The following is a 27757-nucleotide window of genomic DNA, read 5'->3' on the forward strand; positions in this document are numbered from 1 at the left end:
AAATCCTATAGTTATCCAAAATAGTCTTATATCTAAATATCTACATCCAGAGACATCTTTTATCATTTGTCCATTGCAGAAAGGCTATAGAAAACTCTGTAAGCAGAATCTAGTTGTACCCCACCCTCATCCTCATCTCTGCAAATTGACACAACAGTAATAATGAGAAGCAGCATATTGGGGCAGAGATACATAGAAAAACCCTAGGAGATGTAACATAAGCACTGCCCAAATTGAGATTGAATAATAAAGTCATTGTCACATTGTGAGTTCATGACTATGTTCTTGGAGTCAGGTTGTATGCTCATGGAGTAAGCGAGGAATAAACCCATCGTTTGCTTTGTACTACAGTAATATTTAGGGGTGCTGTATTGTATCATAGCTTGCCCCAGCAGTTTCCAAGATGGCCTCCAAATCACTGCCAGGATTTTGCTGGAACTGGATCTGAAGTCTTAGGGATTCCTCTCCATAACTATAGAACTGATTGTCCCAGACCTTGTTGTTCCAAGTCTGGTCATTCCAAGCTTGGGGGCACCAGACCTGACTATTCTAGGAATGGTAGTTCCAAGATGGGCTGTGCCAGCAACAGTTGCTCCAAGTTAGGTTACTGCGGGCCTGGCTGCTCCACACTGAAAGGTGTCCAGAAGTGTTCACCAGGCATAGATGATAGGAAGAGAGGCCCCAGTCCTCTGTGGTTGCTGAGCTGCTATAAGTCACACGGTTGCTATTCTTTGGCCATTTGCATTTCTGCCCACTCTTGCATTTCTTTCTCTGCTTTTGGACACAGGTCTTAACCTGTTAGTAGCTAAGGTTCAGGATGTTGGAAAGTTTTGGCAGCTGCTGAACACTGAGACATTTCTATCTCTGAAATCTCTCATGGAGTACACAGAGCTGTGTCTATGAGACGATGGCTCTTGTTTCTTGACCTAGGCTTTCTCCTCCTTCACAATACTGTTCTCTCCAGATGTGAGTAGTATTATGCTGGAACTGGTGGAAGGATCATGGCTTTTCTGAGCCATGGAGGGAAGAAGAGGAGAGACACTCTCCATGTAAAGTGTCTCCGTAGATGACATTTGCAAGGATGCAGTCTTCTTCAGGCTCATAAATCTCAGGCACTTGGGGAAGTTTCCCAAGAATTGAACGCTTCAGGACAGGGCAAGCTTTAGGGACATACCAAAGCCATACACATGTTGTTTTCTAGTAACAGGAACCAACCAACCCAATCTAAGAAAAAATCTAATTTTAATAACCTACTGAAATTCAGTCCAGGTCACAAGGCCCAGCTGATATGTGTCCCTTCACAAATAGCAACACTCCATCTCACATTTTATAAAATTTTGCTATTTCTTCAACAAACTCTTAATATTAGATGTAATTTGCCCAATTATACTCTTTACAAATATTTTTGAATTGTGTTGTATTTATTACAGTATAGTAATGAAAATAAAATAGAATTACCTTGGCTCATGAGGGGAATTAAATGGCTAGACTTTTTACAGAAGTGTGGGCAGGATTAAGGGGACAGACAGAAAAATAACAATGAGACACCCAGCAGGGAGCAAAAAAAGCAGGCTTCTCTGACCTGAGAAGGCAAGGCAAGGAAAGTGCATGAGGAACTTTAAGATGAAAGGCATTGAGGAGGGCAGAAGGAAGGAACGAATATTTGTAGAAGAGTGCAGCAAATAACAAATTGGTGGCCTTGATGTGGGAAAAGATGTGAATGAAATACCTCAATCTCTCTCTCATTTTCCCCACTAGCCAAACCCAGTAGAAGAGTGACAGCAGAAGAAACTGAGTGATGGAGCCCAGGAAGACTGAGAATGGTTAAGATGGGCACACAGCATAGGTTATAAGATTTAATATAACATCCCACAGATAGTAGGTGTTAAAAAATATTTGCTGAACTTACTTTTAAAAATCTATATATTTCATATACTGTAACTTTTTTTATTTCCTAAGATGTTTGGTGTGCAAATGTGAAAACTTTTGAAACCTTTTCATGTATGTCTGAAATTATTAATATCTGCTCTTCCTGGGAGCATTGTTTGGCAATTTATTTTTCCTAATTTATTTTTTATAGCCATTGTCCAACAATAAAATGAACTGTTTTGTTGGTTGCCACATCTTCAAAGGATAATGAGCCATTCTTGGGAATAGCTATTTCCAAGAAAATAGTTCTCATCACGAAAAAAGAATAAATTGCCAAGAACCACTCATTGCTTACTTAAAACTTTATGGAAATAGTCCATGACTTAATTGAATTTGAGACCTACATCTACAAAAAATGTATCACTTGCCTGACCAGGTGGTGGCACAGTGAATAGAGCGTCGGACTGGGATGTGGAGGACCCAGATTTGAGTCCCCGAGGTCACCACCTTGAGCGCGGGTTCATCTGGCTTGAGCAAAAAGCTCACCAGCTTGGACCCAAGGTCGCAGGCTCGAGCAAGGGGTTACTCGGTCTGCTGAAGGCCCGCGGTCAAGGCACAAATGAGAAAGCAATCAATGAACAACTAAGGTGTTGCAACAAAAAACTGATGATTGATGCTTCTCATCTCTCTCTGTTCCTGACTGTCCCTTTCTACCCCTCTCTCTGACTCTCTCTCTGTCCCTGTTTAAAAAAAAAAAATGTATCACTTAATGCAGCGTGTGTGTGTGTGTGTGTGTGTATGTTTTATTCCAGGTCTCCATAGATTTCTAGACTGTTTCCTAGTGAAGCAGCACTCTGTGTGTCTCCAGCTGCCCCAGATTCTCTCTGGAGACACTTGGCAGCAAGTATGTGCTCTGATGTTCACATCGTCCATGCTTCTTAGTCATAAAAAGATGGAATGATGATAGAAATAAAGGTCAAAAACAACATGTACACAGGATGTAGAACTGTGTACGATTGTTTATGGAGTGCATTCTTGTTATCAAACATAACTCATATTATCAGGCTTTTATTTCTTATGAAATATGGAGCACAGAATTCTTTTGGATTTTACCTAATATTTTTTGAAATTCAAGTTTTGCATTTTGAGAAAAATGAATTCTAATGTAAATTAAGTATTGTTTTTTCACAAGTACTGTGTCACCATAGGTTGTTAAAGTGATTCCTTTAACGGGCCTTCCCTATCCTTGCTCATTAGTTCTTTGAATCAAGAGACTACAGAATTCACTGTGAGATCTCTGAAACATGGATTATGAATTAATAAATGATAAATAACTTGTTGAAAATATTTTGTTATACGTCTTTAAAATGTTTTTCATGCCTGACCTGTGGTGGCGCAGTGGATAAAGCGTCGACCTGGAAATGCTGAGCTCGCCGGTTCAAAACCCTGGGCTTGCCTGGTCAAGGCACATATGGGAGTTGATGCTTCCTGCTCCTTCCCCCCTTCTCTCTCTGTCTCTCTCCTCTCTCTCTCCTTTCTAAAATGAATAAAATGTTTTTCAGGCTTGACCTGTGGTGGATAGGGAGTTGACCTGGAATGCTGAGGTCCCCAGTTCAAAACCCTGGGCTTGCCCGGTCAAAAACATACAAATTGATGCTTTCCTCTCCTCCCTTCCACTTTTCTTTTTGTTTTTTTCTATCTCTAAAATCAATCAATAAAATCTTAACAAAAAAGTTTTTCTTTCTTTTTTTTTTTTTTTTAAACTTAGCATTAGCAACATCATTTTAAATTTATTTATTTATTCATTTTTAGAGAGGAGAAGGAGAGAGAGAGAGGAGAGAAGGAGCTGGAAGCATCAACTCCCATATGTGCCTTGACCAGGCAAGCCCAGGGTTTCGAACCGGCAACCTCAGCATTTCCAGGTCAATGCTTTATCCACTGCGCCACCACAGGTCAGGCCAAAAAAGTTTTTCAAATTATGGTTTTGTTGACCTGAAAGAAGGTCTCGAATTTAGGTTAGGGAAATTTTCCAAACTGCCAATTATACTTATCAAACATCATGGCAGTGAATGTAATAGTTTTATAGTATTATTTTGAGGATTCTTAAACATTACTGTGTTGTTTTAAGCCTTTATCCATTTGACAGCTACTGTCCTTAGCTCTTTTCCTAATGCTATGCAGCTTTTCCTTCATTAGATTCTACATTTTTTTCAGTTTCACCCAATTATTTTCATCATTTAAAAAGATGATTAGATTTCAGTCTTAAGCTTAAATCTAATCTATGGTATACTCAACTCTACATATTTCTTAATTAAATTTAATATGAAGATACAAGCTAGAAAAAAACCCAGAAATCTCATTGACCAACAGTTTCAGTTTACAAATGAAGAAACTGAAAATTAAAAGAAAAATGAAAAAACCAGCATCATACTACAAGTTACTGTACACAGCTCTATTAGAGAGGACTCCCGTATGTTACAGTGCATTACATTTTGTTCTATATGGTTTTTAGCCATTATATTATAAATGGACATCAAAAGTTCTATCATTTGTGTAATATCATTTTAAACAATTTTCTGTAAAAATCATACTTAATATAAAGTGGGCTGGTAGGGATATAATAATAAAAATATTAGAAAACTTCTAAATGTACTAATTGCTTTAATATACTTTACATACTTTTGATATAATAACCAATTTTTATAGGAGAAAGGCCAGATATTTCTACTGTGACAATTAGAAATTAAAAGGAATCTAATACACTAAATGGTTAAATAACTTGTAACATCTGTAAATATAAGTATGTAATTTGTAAGTATTCTTATGAGAATTAGCATCAAATTCGATTTCCAAATGTCAAGTTGAAGTTAGTCAAGTTAGTCACTATTACAACATGCTGCCTAACTATATGTTTGAAAAATGGGTGTATATGTGTGTGAAGTTCTATCTGTGATTTTTCTCATTCTGGGTTATTATGAGACAGAATTTTACTATAATTATGCTTAAAACCTTATTGATGTTTTAAAAACAATTGCAGAAAAAGTCATGATAAAGGATAAATAACACTTAGCTGCTGAATATAATCAAAGTATAGAGTAGCATAAATCCTAATAGCACAAAACTGGCAAAAATACCAAGATTTAGAGTCTCTAGTACAAGAGAGATATATAGTCCCAACTGCAGTAATCTCAAAAATTTATATCCCAAATGTGCAGACTTGATCTTCTTTTTACTCGGTGTGTTCTGTATAGAAGATGAACATGCTCATGACAATGGTGTATGATTTAGAAAACTAGCTCTCTCACACAGGAATATAAAATGTGCTTATACACCATACTTCTGTGCAAAATTTTAAACAGAATTTAATCAATCATTTTGAAACCTAGCTATATTTGTGGAACAATGACATCACTTTAAATTATGTATAGCTTGTGAATGCAGAAAAGAAATAATGTCTTTTGTGTATGTGTTTTACTTTTGGAAAGAAACTACTAAGACTAAACTCTATTATCAGACCAAACAGTCTTTGAAAATTTGTGTGCTCCAGGGCAATTCGTCACTTCATTTTAATGGAATGTTCCATACTGAAAATGTCTAACTGCTCAAAAGAGGAATAGAGTGTAAATTTATTATCTGAGAAAAGAAAATTAATTGACACAGGCCAAGAATGGAATGGAATTAGACCCATGTGAAATAACTGGGAACTTGAGTAACTCTATCTAGGCTCCATAGAATGATAAAATTATATGCACAAAAAATGAAATATATCATTTTTGAACAAATCTCGGGATTTCTCAAAGGCATGTTATATAAAAGCATTAAGGCTTCTTTATCTCCAAGACAATCTAGGCTTAGAACAGAATGGAACATATCATTTGAGGTACAAATTTTGTTATTTTGTTAGTGTTGTTGTTTTAAATAAATACTTACCACTACAAAGAGAATTGGAAATGAATAAAATAAGTTTTTTAAAACAAGATTTAGAGATCAGGGCAAGATGTAAAAAAATCGTATTCAATCTAAATTTATTTAATATCTACTATTCATCATGTTCTAAGAACTGAGGACACAGACAAGATAACTATTCAAAATGAAAAATTTGATGAGGCTGATGTCAGGATAGCAATTTGATACTAAAACCAGTTAATTTACAATAGCTACATGTAAATGATAAAAATCAAGCATTAAAAAATAGCAGTGGCAAGGCCATGGTTTATTGCCTCCAGATGACTTTTAACGTTATTTTATTTTCTAAGTTATATGGTGTGATGCTATTTAGGACATTGAGTAGCAACTTTGTTATTATAAATGACAGCTTCCTTAAGCTGTTTAAAACCAAAATCAAATTTGTAAACATAAATGTTTATAAATTTAAATAAAGATAGTTGGCCATTTCTTATTCAATTTTTGATTCACTTCTAAAAGCTAAAACAATAAAAAGAAAGCAAAAATATCTGAAAATCCATTAAGTTCTATTTTCTCCTGAGGCTTTGTTTTCAAAACTTTGTTTTAGAAACATTTAGTTTATAGGTGAAAACAACACATAATAATGAAATTTCCCTTTCAGTGTTCAGCTAGTCAGAGTGATTCAAGCCACTTATCACTAAAAAAGTAAATCAATTTGTCTTCAACACAAATACATATTTTCCCCAGATATTTAAAATATAAATTATGTCAAAGGTATTATTTTTTTACTGTGGAGTTAGCCGTGCAGTTTTAGCCACTACTGTGAAAGATAGCATTCTGGTATATCCAGGAAATTTATTAAGTTAAATAGAATGGATTAAGCCCTAATATCTGGTGACCCACTATAAATAATTGGCCATTTGAAGAAATCATTTGAGAATGCTCATTTATATTTCCAAGAATTCTCAGAAAAACAGGAATGATATAAATCCTCTGAATACTTGAATGGCGAATGAGCTTGAGAACTTGACAAAACTTAATCCATCAGTTTAGAGAATATCAGATTCCAAAGCAGATTGAATGATAGGTCGAGATGGATCCAGAAATAGCCCAACTAGTGGGGAACTAGTTTTACTTTCATCTAATACAGGATGATATGAACTCATGTAATCTAAATTACTTACAATCACAAATTGGGAGTGCTAAAATCAGTTTGGGAGACCTGGTCTTTGATTCCAAAGACTTTCCCAAAACATTATGTTGTCCCCCAAATAAAAATAATGAAAAAAAAAAGAACAGTGGTACTTTTTACAAAGCACTTTACATATATATACTCACAAATATACTTGCATGCATATATTCATAGAGTGAATTAATTTGGAACTAGTGCTTTCAGCTTTGGAAGGTTATGGATTGAAATCCTGGCTTTGCCTAATCAAGGCACATACAGCAAGCAGTCAATGAATAACTAAAGTGATGCAACTATGAGCTGATACTCCTCACTCTCCTTTCCTGTAAAAATAATAAATAAAATCTTTTAAAAAGTTATTTAATATAGTGAGGCCTATTCAATTTATCTATTTTTCCTAGTGTCAGTTTTGGCTAATAGTGTCTTTCAAAGAATAGTCCATTTAATCAAGGTCATCAAATTAGGAGACACAGCATTGTTCATAATATTCTTTTATTATCTATTTAATATCTATGGCATCAGTAGAATGGATCCCCTTTTCACTTCTGATATTAGTCATTTGCATCTTCTCTCTTCTTAATTTATATGGCTGCAGGCTTAGTAGTTTACATCATGTTCAAGAACCAACTTTTGGTTTCAGGGATTTTTATTTCTTTCCTTATGCTTAGTTGATTTTAATTTGCTCTTCTTTTTTTTCTAGAAAGTAGAAGTTTAGGTTATTAATTTTAGAGTTCTTCTTTTTAATATTTTCATTCATTCAATACTATATAAATTTACTGCATCCCACAAATTAGGAAGGTTGTATTTTTATTTTCATTTGGTTTGAAGTATTTTAAAATTTATCTTGAGATTTCTTCTTTAGCCCATGTGTTATTTAGAAATGTGTAGTTTAATCTGCAAATATTTTGGAAGTTTTCAGCTATTTTTTCTGTTATTGATTTTTAGTTTAATTCCTTTGAGGTCTGAGAGCACACTTACTAAGACTTCTATTATTTTAAATTTAAGGTGTATTTTATGACAAAGAATGTGGTCTATCATGGTAAATTTTCCATATGAGCTTGAAAAGAATATGTAGTTGGATGAAGTATTCTCTAAATGTTAATTAATCCAGTTAATTGATAATACCCTTCAGTTCAACTATGATTTGACTGATTTATCTGCTTGCTGGATATTTTAACTACCAATAGAGCACTTTTGAAGTTTCTAACTGTAATAGTGGACTCACGTATATTTCCTTGTGGTTCTTAGTTTTTGTCTCACATATTTTGACACTGTTGTTAGGCACTTGTACATTAAGACTTGCTATGTCCTTTTTGAGAATGAGCCCTTTGTTGTTATGTAATACTCCCCTTTATCTCTGATACCTTTCCTTGCTCTTAAGTCACTTTGTCAGAAATTAACTCTTCCATCTTTCTTTTGATTAGTATTGAGTTGGTGTATCCTTCTCTGGCCTTTAGTTTAATCTATCTGTGTATCTATGTTTAAAGTGGGCTTCTTGCAGACAACATGTAGTTAGATCTTATTTTTTGTTAACGCTACAGTCTCTCTCTGTCCTTTAATTGATACATATATATCATTGATATTTAAGTTACTATTGATAAGATTGGAATATATACTATGTTACAGTGCTTCTTGTTTCTGTTATTTTTCTTCCACATTTTTTCTGCGTTCTCTTATTTTACATAAGCATTTTATATAATTCTAATTTTCTATCATATAAATTATATCTTTTTCTTGATTTTTTAAAACTTTCTTTTAGTGGTTTTCCTTGAGTATACAATATGCCTTGTCAATTAATCCATGTACACTTGCAAATAACACTATATAACCTGATGGGAGGTTCAAGTTTCTTACAACAGAGAATTCACCTATTGCCTCTCCTGTGATTTACACAGTGATACAATTCATTGCTCACTTACCCATAACCTAAAATCCCTGAATACATAACTTCTATGATTATTCTGAACAAACTGTTTTCTTTTAGTGCAATTAAAAAATTAAAAAAATAAAAGATTGTATCTTGACTTCTGTTGGGCAGATAAAATATATTATGCTCATTTTGTTAAAGATGGCACTGCCCACGTAGAGGCTCGTCACCCAGGTGATATTCATGTGTGTTGGGGGCAGGCTGTGGGCAGGCAGAATCCTTGTAGCCTGGGGCTTGGTTTTAGGACTAAGCCTTTCCCACCCTTTTTGATGTGGGGTGGTACAATCCCATCATGATTCAGATATGTGACTTTGTATTAGAGACTTTCCTATTTTGTATATTGGATTAAAGGTTTTGATTTCTACACTATAAAATGGGGGCAGAACAGGAGTTTGCTCTCTTGGTTCCTGAGATTATCATTAGAGAGGAGAGCAGAGAAAGGCCACATGGAGGAGGCCAGGAGAAGCAGCCAAAATGGCGAGTGTTGAGTAAGAAGCCAGTTTGTACAGAGTTTGTGAAGGGAGAAGGAAGGAGATGGGGAACAGAGGTGAATAAGTCTGGTCAGCTAGAAACCTTTGATTCTAGGAAACTTGGATAAGTCAATAGCTTTGTGAGCACTGAATGTGAGTGGGTTTTGGAGTCCAGTGTGTGTTTTTACTTGCCCGCCGGGTGCAAGCTAGGATTAAAGATGATGGCCCACCAGTTTTTAGCTCCTTTGTTTCTTTACCGACTGTCCGAATCCAATGCGAACATGCATGCACTGTGATGGTAGCCGCGGTCACTGCTTTGCAACTTCATTTCTTTATTCTGCAATACTCTTCCTTTGTCTGTGTAGCCTTGAGTTTCTGTCTATCATTTTTATTCTTTTTGAGAAAATTTCAATATTTCTGTAGGTGTCAGAGGCTAACACCTGTGTCCTTGTTTTATTTCCCTTATTGTTTTATCTTTGGATTTTCCCAAAGGCTTCTTTTAAATGGGGTCTAAGATGTGCAGTTCTTTCAGTTGTACTTGTTGTTATTATACAGTAGCCCTGTGTAAAGCCAGAAGCCAGGGCCAGGGCCACTATCACAGCAGCCTTCTGGCCTATGTAGGTTCGCATTGGATTCAGACAGTCGGCAAAGAAACAGCAGAGCCAAAAACTGATGGGCCATAGTCTTTAATCCTAGCTTGCACCCGGCGGGCAAGTAAAAATACACACTGGGCTCCAAAACCCAATCACATTCAGTGCTCACAAAGCCACTGACTTATCCGAGTTTCCTAGAATCAAAGGTTTCTAGCTCACCAGCCTTATTCTCCTCAGTTCCCCATCTCCTTCCTTCTCCAGCATCAAACTGCACAAACTGGCCTCTCACTCAATACTCTGCCATCTTGGCTACTTCTCCTGGCCTCCTCCACGTGGCCTTTCTCTGCTCTCCTCTGCTCTCTCTTCTAATGATAATCTCAGGAACCAAGAGCCACAAACTCCCACTCCGTTCCCATTTTATAGTGTAGAAATCCAAACCTCTAATCCAATATACTAAATAGGGAAGTCTCTAATACAAAGTCACTTCTCTGAGGCATGATTGGATTGTACCACCTCACACCAAAAAGGGTGGGACAGGCTTAATCCCAAAACCAAGCCTCAGGGTACAACAATTCTCAACACACATTAATATCACCTGGGTGACGGCCTCCTCCTGTTATCTTTAACAAAGTGAGCATAATACATTTTATCTGCCCAACACCCTGTTGATGTGGTTGTTAGATATGGGGTGGGAAGCATGCTATAGTCCTATTATTGGGTCTCGGACTTTTATTGTGCCTATGCCCTGGGTTATAACCTGAACAGATGCTTCTCAGTTTTCCTTCCTTTTTTTGAGGTGAGAGAGGAAGGCTAGAGCAGGAGGTTGGTATTTCCTCCTGCCAGGAGGAAACCTATAGTGAGCCGGAATTAGGTATTTTTCTTCTCCCACATTGCTTAGGCTATAATAAAATAGTGTTCTTTATAGACAAGGCTTCTTAAGACTAGAATTCCATTAGCATATTTCAAAATGGGAACTTTACTTTCTTTTCACTTCCTTCCCCTGCTAGAACTATATGGGGACTTTTCTCCAATCCGCCAAGTTCTGCAGTGAAGGTTGAAGAAAAATTCCCAAAATTTTGTTTATTTTACTCCCTCATTCTGGTTAACTTTGGAGTTTTTAACTCTGCAAACTAGTTCATATCGAAACTCCAATAATTTCTCAATTGTAGTTTGTTTTTCTCCCTCATTACTGATTACAGCTGAGATTTAAGTTTCTGGGCTACTATGAGTCTCTCTATATTTATATTTCTCCATTTTGGGGCACAGCTGTTTGCACTGTGATTTCAATTTTCTGTTAGATGTAAGAAGAATGGCTGATTTTAAGTTTGTTTAGCTTTTTTTCTTTTGTCAGGATGGGATGACAATTCTTTTCTCATTATATGCTAGACTAGAAATCAGAAGTCATGTGTGGCTTTTTATAAGCTATAATGTTGGGCCTAAACCCGTAAATTTCTGATTCATTATGTGTAGGGTATGGCCCAGGATTTTTTTAAAATTTATTTTTTTGCCAGAGAGACAGGTAGGGACAGATAGACAAGAAGAGAGAGAGAGATGAGAAGCATCAATTCTTCATTGGGGATCCTTAGTTGTTCATTGTAGCTCAAATAAGTTTGTAAATATGATATATATGTTTGCTCACTTATAGTTTGCATTGGGTGTGGGGAACAGGCTGTAAGCAGGCAGGATCCATATAGCCTAAGGCTTAGTTTTAAGACTAAGCCCTTCCCACCCTTTTAATACTAAGATCTTCTCAACACTAAGCCTTTCCCCACACTCTTGATTGTTGTGTGATGTGGGGTGGTGCACTCTTATGAGGAATCCCATTTATGCCTCAGATAAGTGGCTTTGTATCAGAGACTTCCTTATTTGTAAATTGGCTTAAAGGTTTTAATTTCTACACTATAAAATAAAGGAGACTAGGGGCTCTGTTGGGCGGATAAAATGTATTATGCTCACTTTGTTAAAGATGCCGTCGCCCAGGTGATATTAATGTGCGTTGGAGGCTGGCAGGATCATTGTAGCCTGGGGCTTGGTTTTGGGATTAAGCCTTTCCTACCCTTTTTGGTGTAAGGTGGTACAATCCTATCATGCCTCAGAGAAGTGACTTTGTATTAAGAGACTTCCCTATTATGTATATTGGATTAAGGGTTTGGATTTCTACACTATAAAATGGGAACGGAGCGGGAGTTTGGCTCTTGGTTCCTGAGGTTAGCATGAGAGAGCAGAGAAAGTAGAGCCAGCAGTGGAAGGAGGCCACGTGGAGTAGGCCAGGAGAAGCAGCCAAGATGGCGGAGTGCTGAGTGAGATGCCAGTTTGTACAGAGTTTGTATCTGGGATAAGGAAGGAGATGGGGAACTGAGGAGAATAAGTCTGGTGAGCTAGAAACCTTTGATTCTAGGAAACTCGGATAAGTCAGTGGCTTTGTGAGCACTGAGTGTGACTGGGTTTTGGAGCCCAGTGTATGTTTTTACTTGCCCGCCGGGTGCAAGGTAGGATTAAAGGTTATGGCCCATCAGTTTTTGGCTCCGCTGTTTCTTTACCGACTGTCCGAATCCAATGCGAACCTGCATGGGCCGGGCTGCTCTGATGCTGGCCCTGGCCATGGCTCCTGGCTTTACAGGCTCTCTCTTGGTTGCTGAAATTAGTTTGCAGGGAAGAGGCAGCCAAAATGGCAGAGTACTAAAGGAGAAGCCAATTTGTACAGAGTTTGTGCAGAGAGAAGGAGATGGGGAATAGAGGTGAATAAGGCTGGTTAGCTAGAAACCTTTGATTCTAGGAATACTGGGATGAATAGTGACTTTGGGAGCCCTGAATGAAAAGGGAAGAGTTTTCCCACTGTGTATATTTCTCACCTGCCAGGTACGAGCTAAGATTAAAGGTAATGGCCCACCAGTTATTGGCTCCCGTATTTCATTACTGTCTGTCTGAATCAAATGCGAACCTGCATGGGCCAGGCGGCTGTGATGGTGGCCGTGGCTACTGACCATACATTCATTAATTGCTTTCTCATATGTGCCTTGGTCAGGGGGCTACAGTCAAGCCAGTGATCCCTGGCTCTAGCCAGTGACCTTGGGCTTCAAGCCAGTGACCTTTGGGCTCAAGTCAGTCACCATGGGACCATGTCTATGATCCCACGCTCAAGCCAGCAACACTTTGCTCAAGCTTAATGAGCCCATGCTCAAGCCGGTGACCCCAGAGTTTCAAACCTGGTTCCTCTGCATCTCACTGGCTGGCACTCTCTCCACTGGGTCACTGCCTGGTCAGGCAGGAATTTTTATTTTTAAATGTTCCAATGTAATGTTGAGGATACTGGTCTAGGAATTACAGTTTTAGAGCCACTGGATTAGAGTATCTTTTTTTTTTTTTTTTTCTGAAGTACATTATTCAATAGTTTCTTTAAAAAGAAATAATAGTAAGCAAATTTCTTGAGTTATTCTCCTTTTCATACCTTATTCTTCATTTTGCAACACATAGGTATCTAAGTATAGATTTCTCTGCTCTGTATTCTTGCAAACCTTACTGTATTTTGGTTTGTCTTCATTTAGTATGCTAAACTTTTGAAAAATTGTTTCAAACTTTCAATCTAGAAATGTGTATCCTTAATTTCTGGAGAAATTTACTTAATTATTTTCTTTTTAATTTTTTAAATTAAATTCATTGGGGTAACTTTAGTTAATAAAATTATAGAACCTTTGAAACCAGAAATATAGGCATTTGTGCTGCCTGTCACCACTTCAGCCAGATAAGTAGAGACAGGGATTGAATAATTATGGGTTCTTTATTCAGATGGCCAACCAAATGAGGAGAAGGAGATTATGTTCCCACAGCCAAAACATCTTAACCCTCCATCCTGAGAAAACCTTTTTACAAGGGAAATAAAAGGGTAGATAAGAAACTTGTAATTTCAAGGGAGCTTTCATCAGATCATAGCCAAAGTTAATTGGATCATAGTCAGTGGGTGTTGTTGGGTCTTTTGAGCACAAAGGCTTTCCTTGTGACCCAGGGGCAAAAAAGTGAACTACTTGCAGTCCCCTGAGGCACAAAGGTGGATGCTGGCAGATCTCTTATCACAAAAGTGGACTACTAGCAGATCTAGTTAAATTGTGCAGTCCGGCTCAGGCATTCCAGCTCCTGGAACAAAGTCTCTACCATTAAGCCTGCTGACCATATAAGCAAAGATAGCATTACGCAAGCTGAAATTTTAACTCTTGATTTCCCCTCTATCAGTTTCAGGTGTACAACTCTACAATACAAACCATCTGTATATTGCACTGTGTATTCACCACCCCAATTCAAGTCTCCCTTCATCACTATCTATGCCTCTCTATCCTCCTTCCACCTCCTTCCCTCCTGCAATTACCACAGCTGTCTGTATCTATAGGTATTTTTTCTTTGCCTAAACCTTTTATCTTTTTTACCAGCAACCCAAACCCCACCCCCTTTGACAGACTCTACACATTCTTATCTGTCCCTAGCCCTATTTTTTGTTGTTATTTGCACTTGCCATGTTAATCACCTTAATTTCTTAACTTTTCTTTCCCCCATCTCTTTATCATTGAGATCTATTTTCTCTAAGATTTCCTTGACTTTATTGTAAATCCTTTTATTAAGCAACTAATTTGGGCTTGAATATTATATTTCTTCTCTGTTTTCTGAACCTCTTCCCATTGTCCAGTTATTATATGACTTTGAAATGTTACATTTTTTGCAACAATGCTAAAATTACGACCAGAAACTAAAATTATCACAACTATCTGAATTAAAATAGATTTGTTAAAGAGAAGAAGAATAAGCTGTCATGAAACTGCTTTTTAGAGAGTGTTACATCTCCTATACATATAGAGAGACTGGAAGTATATGAACCAATGGAAGATGTAAAGCCAGTAGCCGCAGCCACCATCACAACCACCTGGGCCATGCAGGTTCGCATTTGATTCAGACAGACAATAATGAAACAACGGAGCCAAGAACTGGTAGGCCATTAGTTTTAATCCTAGCTTGCACCCGGCGGGCAAGAAATACACACAGTGGGAAAATACTTCCCTTTCCAGTCAGGGCTCCCAAAGCCACTGACTTTTCCAAGATTCCTAGAATCAACGGTTTCTAGCTCACCAGCCTTATTCACCTCTGTTCCTCATCTCCTTCTCTCTGCAAACACTCTGCACAAACTGGCTTCTCCTTCAGCACTCTGCCATCTTGGCTGCTTCTCTATTCCACATGGCCTCTGCTTTCCCCCAGCATGGCTCCTCTGACCCATTTTATAGTGTAGAAATCAAAACCTTTCATCCAATATACAAACAAGGAAGTCTCTATACAAAGTCACTTAGGGTGGGAAAGGCTTAGTCTTAAAACTAAGCCTTAGGCTGTAATGACCCTGCCTGCTTACAGCCTGTCCCCCACACCCAATGCAAACTATAATTGAGCAAACATATATATCTGCAAGGCCAGGAGCCACCATTGTGGCCATTCATATGTAGGTTTGCATTGGATTCGGACAGTTGGTAAAGAAACAAAGGAGCCAAAACTGGTGGGCCATCATCTTTATTCCTAGCTTGCACCCTGGGGGCAAGTAAAACACAAACTAGGCTCCAAAACCCACTCATTCAGTGCTTACAAAGCTACCGACTTATCCGAGTTTCCTAGAATCAAAGGTTTCTAGCTCACCAGACTTATTCACCTCTGTTCCCCATCTTCTTCCGTCTTCCTGCACAAACTCTGCACAAACAGGCTTCTCACTCAACACTTGCCATCTTGGCTGCTTCTCCTGGCCTCTTCCACGTGGCCTTTCTCTGCTCTCCTCTCTGCTCTCTCCTCTCTAATGCTAATCTCAGGAACTAAGAGAGCAAGCCCCCATTCTGCCCCCATTTTATAGTGTAGAAATCAAAACTTTTAATCCAATATACAAAATAGGGAAGTCTCTAATACAAGGTCACTTATCTGAGGCATGATAGGATTACACCACCCCACATCAAAAAGGGTGGGAAAGGCTTAGTCCTAAAACCAAGCCCCAGGCTATAAGGATCCTGCCTGCCCACAACCCACCTCCAACACACATTAATATCACCTGGGCGATGGGCTTCCATGTGGGCAGCGCCATCTTTAACAAAGTGAGAATATATTTTATCTGCCCAACATTATTATATTTACAAACTTATTTGACCAACAGAAGAAAAGACAGTTGAATAACACATCTCTGCTTTCTATGCTCATTGGGAATAATCAATTGGAATATGTACTATGATTTCAAAAAGATAGATCAGTGTTTGAAAATCCTTTAAATAATTTATTTTCTTTGATAAAGAAAAATAACATACCCATGTCTGTAGAGAAGATGGGACAAGACAAAGCTTGAAAAGAAAGTAAATCTTCAGAGATTTCCTTTTTCTTAAGTTGTGACATAATATTTCAATGGTCAACCTGGTTCTAGGATATAGATGTTCCCTAACTGGCATGGTTATATGGCTCAATGTTTTGGTTTTACCTTGTTGGTCAAATAAGTTTGTAAATGTGATATATATGTTTGCTCGCTTGTGACTTATATTGGGTGTGGGGGACAGGCTATGGGCAGGCCAGGTCGTTGTGGCCTGGGGTTTGGTTTTGGGACTAAGCTTTTCCCCACACCCTTGAATGATTGTATTATCTGGGTGGTGCAGTCTCATGAGGAATCCAATTATGCCTTGGATGGGTGACTTTGTGTCGGGGACTTCCTTGTTTGTATATTGGATTAAGGGATTTTGGTTTTCTACACTATAAGGTGGGACAGACCAGGAGCTTGGACACACAGTTCCTGCTATCACAATTGCAGGGGCTTCCCTGATCCCTTGCCCTTCATGGGAAGAGCTGGTTTTCTGCTTTTCCCTTGTCTTCTTTTGTGGTTTGCCTGTCTTGGTGAGACACCAATAAATAGGATGGCCCCCCGTCCTCTGACTCCGCCATTTCTTTATCGTCTGCCTGAATCCAATGGGAACCTGCATGTGAATGGCCACGATGGCGGTTCCTGGCCTTACATACCTTATTAAATCAGGTCATTCATTTGGAGATTTACAGCAGGTAAGAACTGAATATATCTAAGCTGAAAATAATGAATTAAGTATAGGTATATGTTGGCCAAATGAGTTTGTAAATATGATATATTTGTTTGCTTGCTTATAGTTTGCATTGGGGGCTGGGCAGTGCCAGTTATAGTGGTCTGTGAGACTGCAGGTTGCCTTCCTGATTGGGAAGGGCCATTGTCTTGCTAATGTTTAGTGGAAGAGAGATTCTGTCCTCATCACTGAGAGGTACAAGAGGATTTCTTTTTTTCTCTTCTCCCTGATCCCTTGCCCTCCATGGGAAAAGCAGGGTTTTATTCCCATGGCCCACCATCCTCCAACTCCACCATTTCTTTACCATCTGCCCAAATTTCTGCAGGTGAATGACCACGATGGCGGCGGCCCCTAGCCTTACAGTCTAGAACAGAAATACAGACTGTTAAACCATAAGCTGATAGGAGTAAATCTTTTCATATGGAAGCTATTCTGTTAAAAGAAGATGTATAATGAAAGAGAGAAAAGAACAAAATGAAAAATTACAATAAAATATGTTAGACATTAATAAAACAAATGCCAACTGTAGATATTGACATAGTTTACATTTAGCATGTTCATAAGTCATATTTATCCTAAGATGTGTATATGAATGTGCTTATCTAAAGATCAAATATAAAAGAAATCATAAAGTTTATTTTTTGAAGACCTAAAAAATCTGCCAGGAAATAGTCCATAACAAGGGTAACCTTCAGTTTAAAGAATGTGATAGTATCACAGAGAAGAAATAATTTAGATTTCATCCTAATTTCTGTCATTCATATTATCCCTATGTGCTCATACCTAGGAACTAGGTTTATATACTATGGAATTATTTGTTCAGCAAAACAAAACAAAACAAAAACAAAAACAAAAATCTGACACACTTGATTCAACTTAGCCCTAATTTACTAGGGCAGAGATGGGAAGTCGGGTCAAGTGTGCCAATGAGAACATTTTTTAAAATTTTGACTTGGGACATAAAAAGAGCCTGAATATACACATTTAAGGAAGTATCAGCATAATACTTCCTTAAATATAAGGTATAATCCACAACACAAAATATGACTGTATTAAAAAATAAGGAGGCAAAACTAATAGAAAATTTAAAACCTGAGGCAAAGAGAAAGGCCTGATGACTTGGGCTTCAGTTTCTTATTGATAGACTGTATCCTTGTCCTCCCCCACAGCTTCAATATATATTTCATCATACATGTGCATGACCAATGAATTCTCTTTTGCTTAGGCATGTGAGTTCATTGTGTCTCTTGTATTGAAATGATTTCTAACTAAAATGGGTTTGCAGCAAAATAAAAATATTAAAAAAAAATAAAAATTAACAGACTGTGGCAATGGTAATAAAAATATAAATAATCTTGCCTGTGAAAACACTGATATTTATGACAACTTGTGTTCTCTACCCTCCTCAAAATCATCTATATCCTTGCAATTTGTATTAGTATGCAACATCAACAGGGAAATACCACCCCTTGGGAGGTAATGATGTAAATATTGGGAGCAAATTTCTTGGGAGGAATGCTAGCATTGCAGAGATCAGGAACTGACATTGTAGACAGCCTTAGGTATTGTTTAATATTTACTAGTTCTTTGGGGAATAGTAGTAGCAGCCCCATTAGCAAAAACATATTTAGTAATATTGGTGGTAGAGCATCAGTAATTAGGACTTTGCAATTAGGAGAGAAATTTTTTAAAATTGTTGTGAATGTCCTTAGCAGGAGAAAACAAAATGCTGAATTTCAACTCTTTATCAGGAGGACTATTTGGGGATTATTATCATTATCCAATTATCCCCCAGGATTTTGTAGCACAATAAATATGCCCTACAATGAGGTGGTTAGAAACATTTTAGGTAATAAATGTAACCTAATGTTTCATCATTTTTTATCATTGTAAGTGGCTATTAAGAGGTGTGTAAACATCATATAGATTGAGATTCAAGATTGCCAAAATAAAATTGAATGCATTCTATGTAGGAAGGCTAAAATTAGCATAGGTAGCTAGTTAGGTATTAATAAAAGGGAAGGGAGTGAAACTGGCTCTCCTGATTAATTCTGGAAGCTACAGTTTCAAACACTCCAGGGAATAACCCAAATTGTCTCTCCAAAGGTAACATCCCAGGAGGCAGAAAAACCAGTTTTCCAATCTCCCTGGAAACAACTGAAATTACCCAGATTTGGGGGTTAGGGTGGGAGGGGGCAGGGAGTGAGGGAGAAATTCCTTTACTGGGCTCATGTGTAGTAGAAGCCAGATAATGAAACAGAACTTTGAGGCATCCACAGTAGGAGTCAAAATGGGGATCAAAAGGGAAAGAGTTGAGCCTAGGAGATTCTTAAAAAAGGATCAGATAGGATAAAGGCAGGGAACTTGTAGAGCCAGTAGTCACGGCCATCACAGCCACTGCCAGGCAGGTGCAGTTCTCATTAGATTCGGATAGACAATAGAGAAACAACAGAGCCAAGAAATGGTTATCCATCTTTTATTCTAGCCTTGCAACCAGTGGGCGAGTAATACACACAGTGGGAAAACACTTCCCTTTCCCTTTGGGGCTCCCAAAGCCACTGACTTCCTCCTGGTTTTCCTAGAATCAAAGGCCCCACTAGCTCAGTGGAGCTCACAAAGCCCCTCATCTCTGATCCCCTTCAGCACCCCGCCACCTTGGCTGCCTGCCTTCTCTGCAACAACATGGCCTCCCAGCTCCTCTTTATTCAAAAACTTTTTAAAAACTACCTGGGCCCACACAGACCTGTCCTCCAGTACACAATAGCATAACCAAGCTCCTTCCCAAGCAGGAAGGTAATTATCCACCCCACATGGGCAGCAGCCATCTTTAACAATAAAAGTGAGCAAAATCAAATTTTAAAAATTTTACAGACTTATTTGCCCAACAGAACCCCAGAAAATTCAGGAAAGGGACTGGGTAGGGGCTTGAGCCTAGCACAAGCCCCTGAAGAAATAAGAAGATTGTTTTTAGTTTGAAAGAAAAATCACCACCTCCCAAACCCAAGGAGATATCATCAAAACCTAACAAAGTCCCCAAGTTTGCTCTCTCTCCCTTTAGCAGGCAAAGAGGTGAAGCACAGCACTGGAAGTGGGAAAGTGGGCCGGAGGGGCACAGAGTCTTGACTAGACTACAGAAGCTGCAGATGCTGATGGCATGGCAGCTCTAGGTCCCGGCCCTCCTCCTGGGCTTGATGAGGACAAGTGTGGGCCTGCGGCCCAGAGGCCTGACTGCTGGCCTTCTTCCACAGCGAGAGGAAGCTGAGCCACCTATCCACTGCTGAGGCAGCAGTTTGGCAGCCTCTTCACGGGCACGTATGTCCTGTGTTCCCCTCCAATAACTCTTGCCATTGTCCCTCAAATCTTCCTAAATATGAGTCCTTGGGAATTCTTTTCTCATAACTTTGCAAGAACCTATTTCCAGATCGGTCCAGCAGACTCACCTTGTTGCAGGTCCATATCCAGCAACAAAGACATATGTTTCTAAGATGAATCTTTAGAAAATCTAATATTTTTAGACTGTGCATAATTCCTAGTTGGTTAAATCAAATTTGCAAAATAATGTTTTCCAAAAGAGATATAATACTTAGTTCTAAAAATATTAATTAGGTCATAACCATGATTTTTATAAATTTACTAAATAAATATAAAATATTTTCCAAAAGATATATAATAAATAATTCTAAAAATATTAATTATTCAGATTCTAGTCATGATTTTTATAAATTTACTAAATAAATATGAAAGTTTAATTATTATTTTGTTTGTTTGCAACATATAGAGCAGAGGTCCCCAAACTTTTTACACAGGGGGCCAGTTCACTGTCCCTCAGACCATTGGAGGGCTGTACTATAAAAAAAAAAAAACTACGAACAAATCTCTATGCACACTGCACATATCTTATTTTAAAGTAAAAAAAAAAAAAAAATGGGAACAAATACAATATTTAAAATAAAGAACAAGTAAATTTAAATAAAAAAACTGACTAGTATTTCAATGGGAGCTGTGCTCCTCTCACTGACCACCAATGAAAGAGGTGCCCCTTCCAGAAGTGCTGTGGGGGGGGCAGATAAATGGCCTCAGGGGGCCGCATGTGGCCCGTGGGCCATAGTTTGGGGAACCCTGATATAGAGAAAGACAGAAAGAAACAGCTGAATTTTCAGCAGTCTCTCCTTGATCAAAGTTACGAACAAGCTCTTTGATTTATTACACTCAGTTAAAATTTCCTGGCCTTTTATTTGAATTGTCCTGACAGTCTGGAAAGTAGTATCTTGTTTGTCTGGAAAGTGAAGATTTAAAAAAATATGTACCTTGTTGCTTCATAATTTTTACTGTCTATTTTCCAAGTTTATGAACAATGCCCTTGAGAGGAAATAACATATTGATTTTAATCTGCATATAGTGTACATATTGTAATATGAATGTACCAAAACTTAATTTTATGTCCTAGTGTTGCAGACAATTATAATACGTTATTTTGTGAATTACATTTATATACAATGGAATACACAGTTCTTTTGAAAAGTCTGATAAACTTATGTATATGCCAATACAAAATCCTCACTAAGTCATATTAAGTGAAAAAGAACAAAATGCAAGACAGTGTTATGTTATTGTAAAAATACATATATATGTATGCAGGTATCTGTATGGAGGGTGTCTGGAAAGATAACTCAGAATCTGTTGACAGTAATTACTTTTGGATAAGAGAAAACATTTCTTTTATTTTTACCTTTTTGTCTTTGAAATGTTATATACATACAAAGATTGAACAAAACCTGTACAGCACAATATATCACAAGCTAACACCTGTACAACTAATACTCAGGTCAGGAAATAGATCCTGCTAGTGCATAAGATTCTGGTAAATTCCCCTGCCCATTCACCACCTCTTCCCTTCATTCCAAAGTTTACTACTGACCTGAAGTTTGCAGTAATCCATTACTTGAATTTTATACACACTTGTATTCCCTAACACAACACTATGGTATCATCTGTTTGGGTTTTTTTTTTAACTTCTTATAAATAGAATAATTCAGAACATCTAGTTAATGTTAGTGAATAACAGTTAGCTAACAAGACTCCACCAACTAAATGATCTCAGCAATTTTTGACATGGAAAGTCTAGCACATCTTAGATATTTTGGTGTTTGGGGCAATGTTGGGCAGATAAAATGTATTATGCTCACTTTGTTAAAGATGGCGCTGGCCTGACTTGTGGTGGCGCAGTGGATAAAAGCGTCGACCTGGAATACTGAGGTCGCCGGTTCAAAACCCTGGGCTTGCCCAGTCAAGGCACATATGGGAGTTGAAGCTTCCTGCTCCTCCCCTCCTCTCTCTCTGTCTCTCTCTCTCCCTCCTAAAATGAATAAATAAATAAAAATAATTTAAAAAAAAAAAGATGGCGCTGCCCACGAGGAGGCCATCGCCCAGGTGATATTAATGTGTGTTGGGGGCAGGCTGTGGGCAGGCAGAATCATTGTAGCCTGGGGCTTGGTTTTGGGATTAAGCCTTTCCCACCCTTCTTGATGTGGGGTGGTACAATCCAATCATGCCTCAGAGAAGTGACTTTGTATTAGACGCAGGCGTCCTCAAACTATGGCCCGTGGGCTGCATGCAGCCTCCTGAGGCCATTTATCCAGCCCCCCGCCGCACTTCCGGAAGGGGCACCTCTTTCATTGGTGGTCAGTGAGAGAAGCACTTTATGTGGCGGCCATCCAACGGTCTGAGGGACAGTGAACTGGCCCACTGTGTAAAAAGTTTGGAGACCCCTGTTAGAGACTTCCCTATTTTGTATATTGGATTAAAGGTTTGGATTTCTACACTATATAATAGGGGCAGAATAGGAGCTTACTCTCTTGGTTCCTGAGATTAATATTAGAGGAGAGAGCAGAGCAGAGAGCAGAAAGAGGCCACGTGGAGTAGGCCAGGAGAAGCAGCCAAGATGGTGGAGTGTTGAGTGAGAGGCCAGTTTGTATAGAGTTTGTGTAGAGAGAAGGAAGGAGATGGGGAACTGAGGAGAATAAGGCTGGTGAGCTAGAAACCTTTGATTCTAGGAAACTCAGATAAGTCAGTAGCTTTGTGAGCACTGAATGTGAGTGGGTTTTGGAGCCCAGTGTGTGTTTTTACTTGCCCACTGGGTGCAAGCTAGGAATTAAGACTATGGCCCACCAGTTTTTGGCTTCGTTGTTTCTTTGCCGATTGTCCGAATGCAATGCGAACCTTCATAGGCCAGGCGGCTGTAATGGTGGCCTTGGCTTCTGGCTTTACAGGCAATATCACATTGTGGTTTTTTATTTGATAACTCTTTCGATTTTCAATGTATATCTAGATTTACCTTCTGTGAAGTCTCTTCTAGTCTTTTTTTGTTGTTGTGTTGTCAATTTCTTATTTATTTTTAAATATATATTAGATAAAACTTTATCAGTTATATATGTTAAGAATAATGTGTCTTATTAATTGTTCATTTACTCACTTTATGGTGCCTTTAATAAATATTAATTACTAATTTTAATGTAATTTTATTCAATTCTTCTCATCTGGGGATGGATTTGTCACCTTGGGGATATCTGGCAATGACTGGAGTCTTTTTTGGTTATTGGAACTGTTGGGGTGTTAGTGGCATCAAGTGGGGAGAGACCATGAATACTGCTAAGCATATTACAATACCTGGGTAGCCCAACCACGACAAAGACTTTTCTGGTCCAAAATATGTAGATTATTGTGTGTGTGTGTGTGTGTGTGTGTGTACTTATACTTCTTGAAGACATTTTACAATATGAAGCCCTACAAGATTGTGTGTTATATCTGGTTCATACCTAGAGCCCACTGTCACTGACTTCTATACATTGAATGGGTAGGGGTATAATATCCATTTATTTCACCATGTAGCTATCAAAAAAAGACATGATCGTTTATTGGAAATGCCATCATTTCAGCTGTGCTCTGTAACATTTATTGTGTATCAAGCATCATTATAGGTATGCATAATTTTGCTTCACTATAGATTGTGTCTAAACTAGAAATTATTTATGGTATACTTGAGACTGATGAAATGAAAAATTTAAATGCCCTTCATTATTTTTACTGTAATAAGAATGCTGAGGGTCTTATGCCGTGCATCTTATACTCTGTAATATTTTAAGATACAAAGATTTTTTGTGCCCAAATATCTAGAGTCCAGAGTTACAATTCAACTTTAGTGCCCTTTTTGCTGGGATCCTACCCTATCAAATCTTAACTTTCTTATAATTCTGAATTCCTGTTCTTCACTTTTCTTCCAAATATACTGTTACAAAATCTAAACCTCTAACCTGCTTGGCTGTTATAACAAAATAACACAATCTGAATGGGTTAAACAATAGACATTTATTTTCCCCATTCTGGACGCTGGGAATTTCAGTATCAGCATGCCAACATTGTTGAATTCTTGATAAAGGCCCTTTTTCTGGCTTTGAGATGGCTGTCTTTTCACTGTGTCCTCACATAAGAGAGAAAGAATACTAATCCCATCATGCAGGTCACACCCTCATGGCCTCATATAAACTCAATTACCTTTCTAAGGTCCCACCTCCAAATACTATTACATTGGAAGTTAGAGCTTCCACATAAAAAATTGTGGAGTACAGATCCAGACAAGCATAGCCTGTGTTCTTTATTTAGCTAATAAATCCCAAAACTGGAATTGGCAAATACAATAGATAGGTGATGAAGTGATTGCTAATGTAGAGTTAAGCTAATTTAACTCTCTTCTTTCTCTTGCCTCCTAAAAATCCTTGTTGTCTTTGTTATTTTCCAATAGCTACATCTTCTTTTATTTGTTTATTTCTTTTGGTATCTAATTGAGCTTTCCTAATTATTTTCAGTGGAAGGGTTAATGTAATATAAGCTACTCTATCAAAGCAAAAAGTGGAAAACTTATTAGTGTGAATTTGCCTTCCCTTTGTAAATAATGAAGTTGAACTCTTTCCATATATTTAGTGGCCAATTGGATTCCTTCTCTTATAAAATTGTACATGCGATTCTCTTGCCTATTTTTAATTGGATTGTTAATCTTATTTCTTATTAATTTGTAGGAATTTCTTTCTGTCTCTGTCTCTTTCACGGCCTTTTTTATTTATAAACTTGATCTGTGGCTTATTTTTTAATTAACATTGCTATGTTTTGATAAACAATTGTTTTCAACTTTAATGCAGTCATTTGTATTCATTGCAGTACTTTTTACTATTAAAAAATATTTACTACCTAAACATCAAAAATATATATTTTATCCTATTTTTTTCTTTTATAGATATTGAAATTAGAAAGTGTGTGTATGTGTGTGTGTTTTATTCAGTGAGAAGTGGGGAGGCAATGAGACAGACTCTCATATATGCCCCAGTGGGGATCCACTCGGCAAGCTCACTAGGGGGTGATGCTCTACCCATCTGGGGCATTGCTGCATTGCTCAGCAACTGAGCTCTTCTTAGTTCCTAAAGTGGAGGCCATGGAGACATTCTCAGCACCTGGGGCTAACTCACTCTAATTGTGCCATGAGAGCAGGAGGGGAAGAGAGAGAGAGAGTGTGTGAGAGAAGTGAGAGGGGGAGGGGTGGAGAAGCAGATGGATGCTTCTTCTGTGTGGCCTGACTGGGAATCAAACCTGGGACATACATACACCAGGCTGATGCTCTACTACTGAGTCAACCGGCCAGGGCCTAATTATATTTTTTTAAGTCAAAGGTTCTTTTAATTCTAAGTTATTGATTTTAGAGACAGCAGAAGAAAGAGAGAGGATCATTGATTGATGCTAGAACCAACTGAGCTATGTGGCCAGGACTAATATAATTATACATTTGTATATAATTAATTGTTTTGTATGTGTATGTTCACTGTCTGAACACATTTATTTGGAAAATAAAATTCTTTCCCTATTTCTCTGCAGTATTCTCTTTCTTATAACCATATTTTTATATAATATATATATATATGTCAATATATGAGTCTATTTTAATCATAATTTAATTTCTTTGGTCTATCCTTTCTTTAATATCATACATTAAAATATTTTGTATATTTATAAATCTTATTAGTTGATAAGTTATTCTTTGCTATTCTTTTTATAGAGTATATTGGTTATTCTTTGATTTTTCACATGTATTTTGTTGTAAAGTACTGCACCTTAATCCACGGGTTACATAGAGACACCAAGTCCAGATGAATTTTTGAGGAGCTTATTAATTAGCCAGCTAGCTACATGGGGCACAATCCCAAATCATGTAGAAAGTTCCTACAATTCTGTGGCTGATTTTATAGACCAAATCACATATTGGTTGGGGTCGGTAAGGAGCGGCTCATGATCCCTTTGTCTAGATATACGTCACTCTCATGACTTTAGGATGAGTCCCAGTATAGGAATTCTTGATTAAGGTACATAAACATTGTTTTCTAAGGTTTTTAGATAAATTCTATCTTCTTTGCTCTGTACAGCAAGTGGCCCCAAGCACCCTTTCAGAGAATTCTAGGAATTAGCTAAATTATGACTAGATGACCCAGTTGTACTTGTAAGCCAGGAAGCTCCAGCATTCTTCTCTTTCCTTTCTCCACAGAAAGGAGGAAGTAAGAAGTCTGACTTTTCCTCTTTAAAATGGCATTGCTAATGTTAAGTTTTACAGTTCTTTGGTATCTTATCACATTCCTCCCTGGTTTTATATCATGGGTCAAATCCTTGACTCATTTTAACGAGGTGCATGAGGATGTTGAGTAGGCAGGAGCCTGAAGTTAAGGCTAGGATCAGTGATCTGCAGATCCTGTAAGTAGGAACATCAGCCTATAATATGCAACAGAAAGGGTGATGCCTTTTTTTCATATATTACATCAAGGTAGACTTGATGTTTTCATTAACAGTAATACAGTCTACTGAAGAAACAAATGCTACTGATTAATTTCTTACCACCTGTACAAACCTTCTGCAACTTACATAAACCCTTAACTTTCTTATCTATTCAGAAATAAGTGGCTTTCATAACAACTTACTTTCTTCATTTTTCTTTCAAAAGTATTTCTACAGCATATACCTTTTTTTTATCCAAACCATACAATTCCTTTCTAGTCAGAACTCTTAATTTTAAAAATCTTAGCCTTTAGTGACAACCAAGTTGGCAATAAGTAATTTTTCTTTAAAGTATACTTCCTTTTGGAGGTGTCCTCCCTCTAAGTAGCTAATATTTATAGGTTACTTTATAAGGGTAGCTATAAGCACATATATATTTTTCATATCTCCCTTCTGTATGACTCATAGCAGTACATGCATCAAATTTAAGACAACTTGTTCTGGCTTTCCTTTGAAGTCTGTTTCCCTCCCTCCCCAAAGTCTAATTAAAAGGAGTTCCTTGGTGAGTCTCCTCAGGCATCAGGCATATGCAGACCAGCCAGCTTCTGGTTTGTGACTAGAGCAGGGCATGCCATCCTTCTCAGGGTCAGCTTACAAGGGTTGATGGGGTCAGTCTCTGCTGTCCATGAGGGTGTCTCTGCTGGGACTGCAGTCTTCAACTGGCTGTGGTGGGCCCAGACAGGTGTGCCTTCTACCTCGGCAGCAGTGGGAGTGGTCAGGATCATGGTGTGTGGACCCGTCCATGTGGGAGTCAGTCCTTGGGTGGTGCACTTATTTATCCTGACTGATTCTCCAGCCTGGAAGGGATGTATCAGATCTCCTGGCAGTGCTGGAAGCACCTCTTGGACCAT

The 27757-nt window shown here is 37.9% G+C and overlaps 1 pseudogene; it reads right to left on the reverse strand.

The window, feature by feature from the left end:
* Nucleotides 1-203: 203 nt before the first annotated feature.
* Nucleotides 204-27757, reverse strand: LOC136388119 (homeobox protein NANOG-like; annotated as a pseudogene).

This window comes from Saccopteryx leptura, chromosome 1 (genome assembly GCF_036850995.1).
Source record: "Saccopteryx leptura isolate mSacLep1 chromosome 1, mSacLep1_pri_phased_curated, whole genome shotgun sequence".
In the NCBI taxonomy this organism is placed as follows: Eukaryota; Metazoa; Chordata; class Mammalia; order Chiroptera; family Emballonuridae; genus Saccopteryx; species Saccopteryx leptura.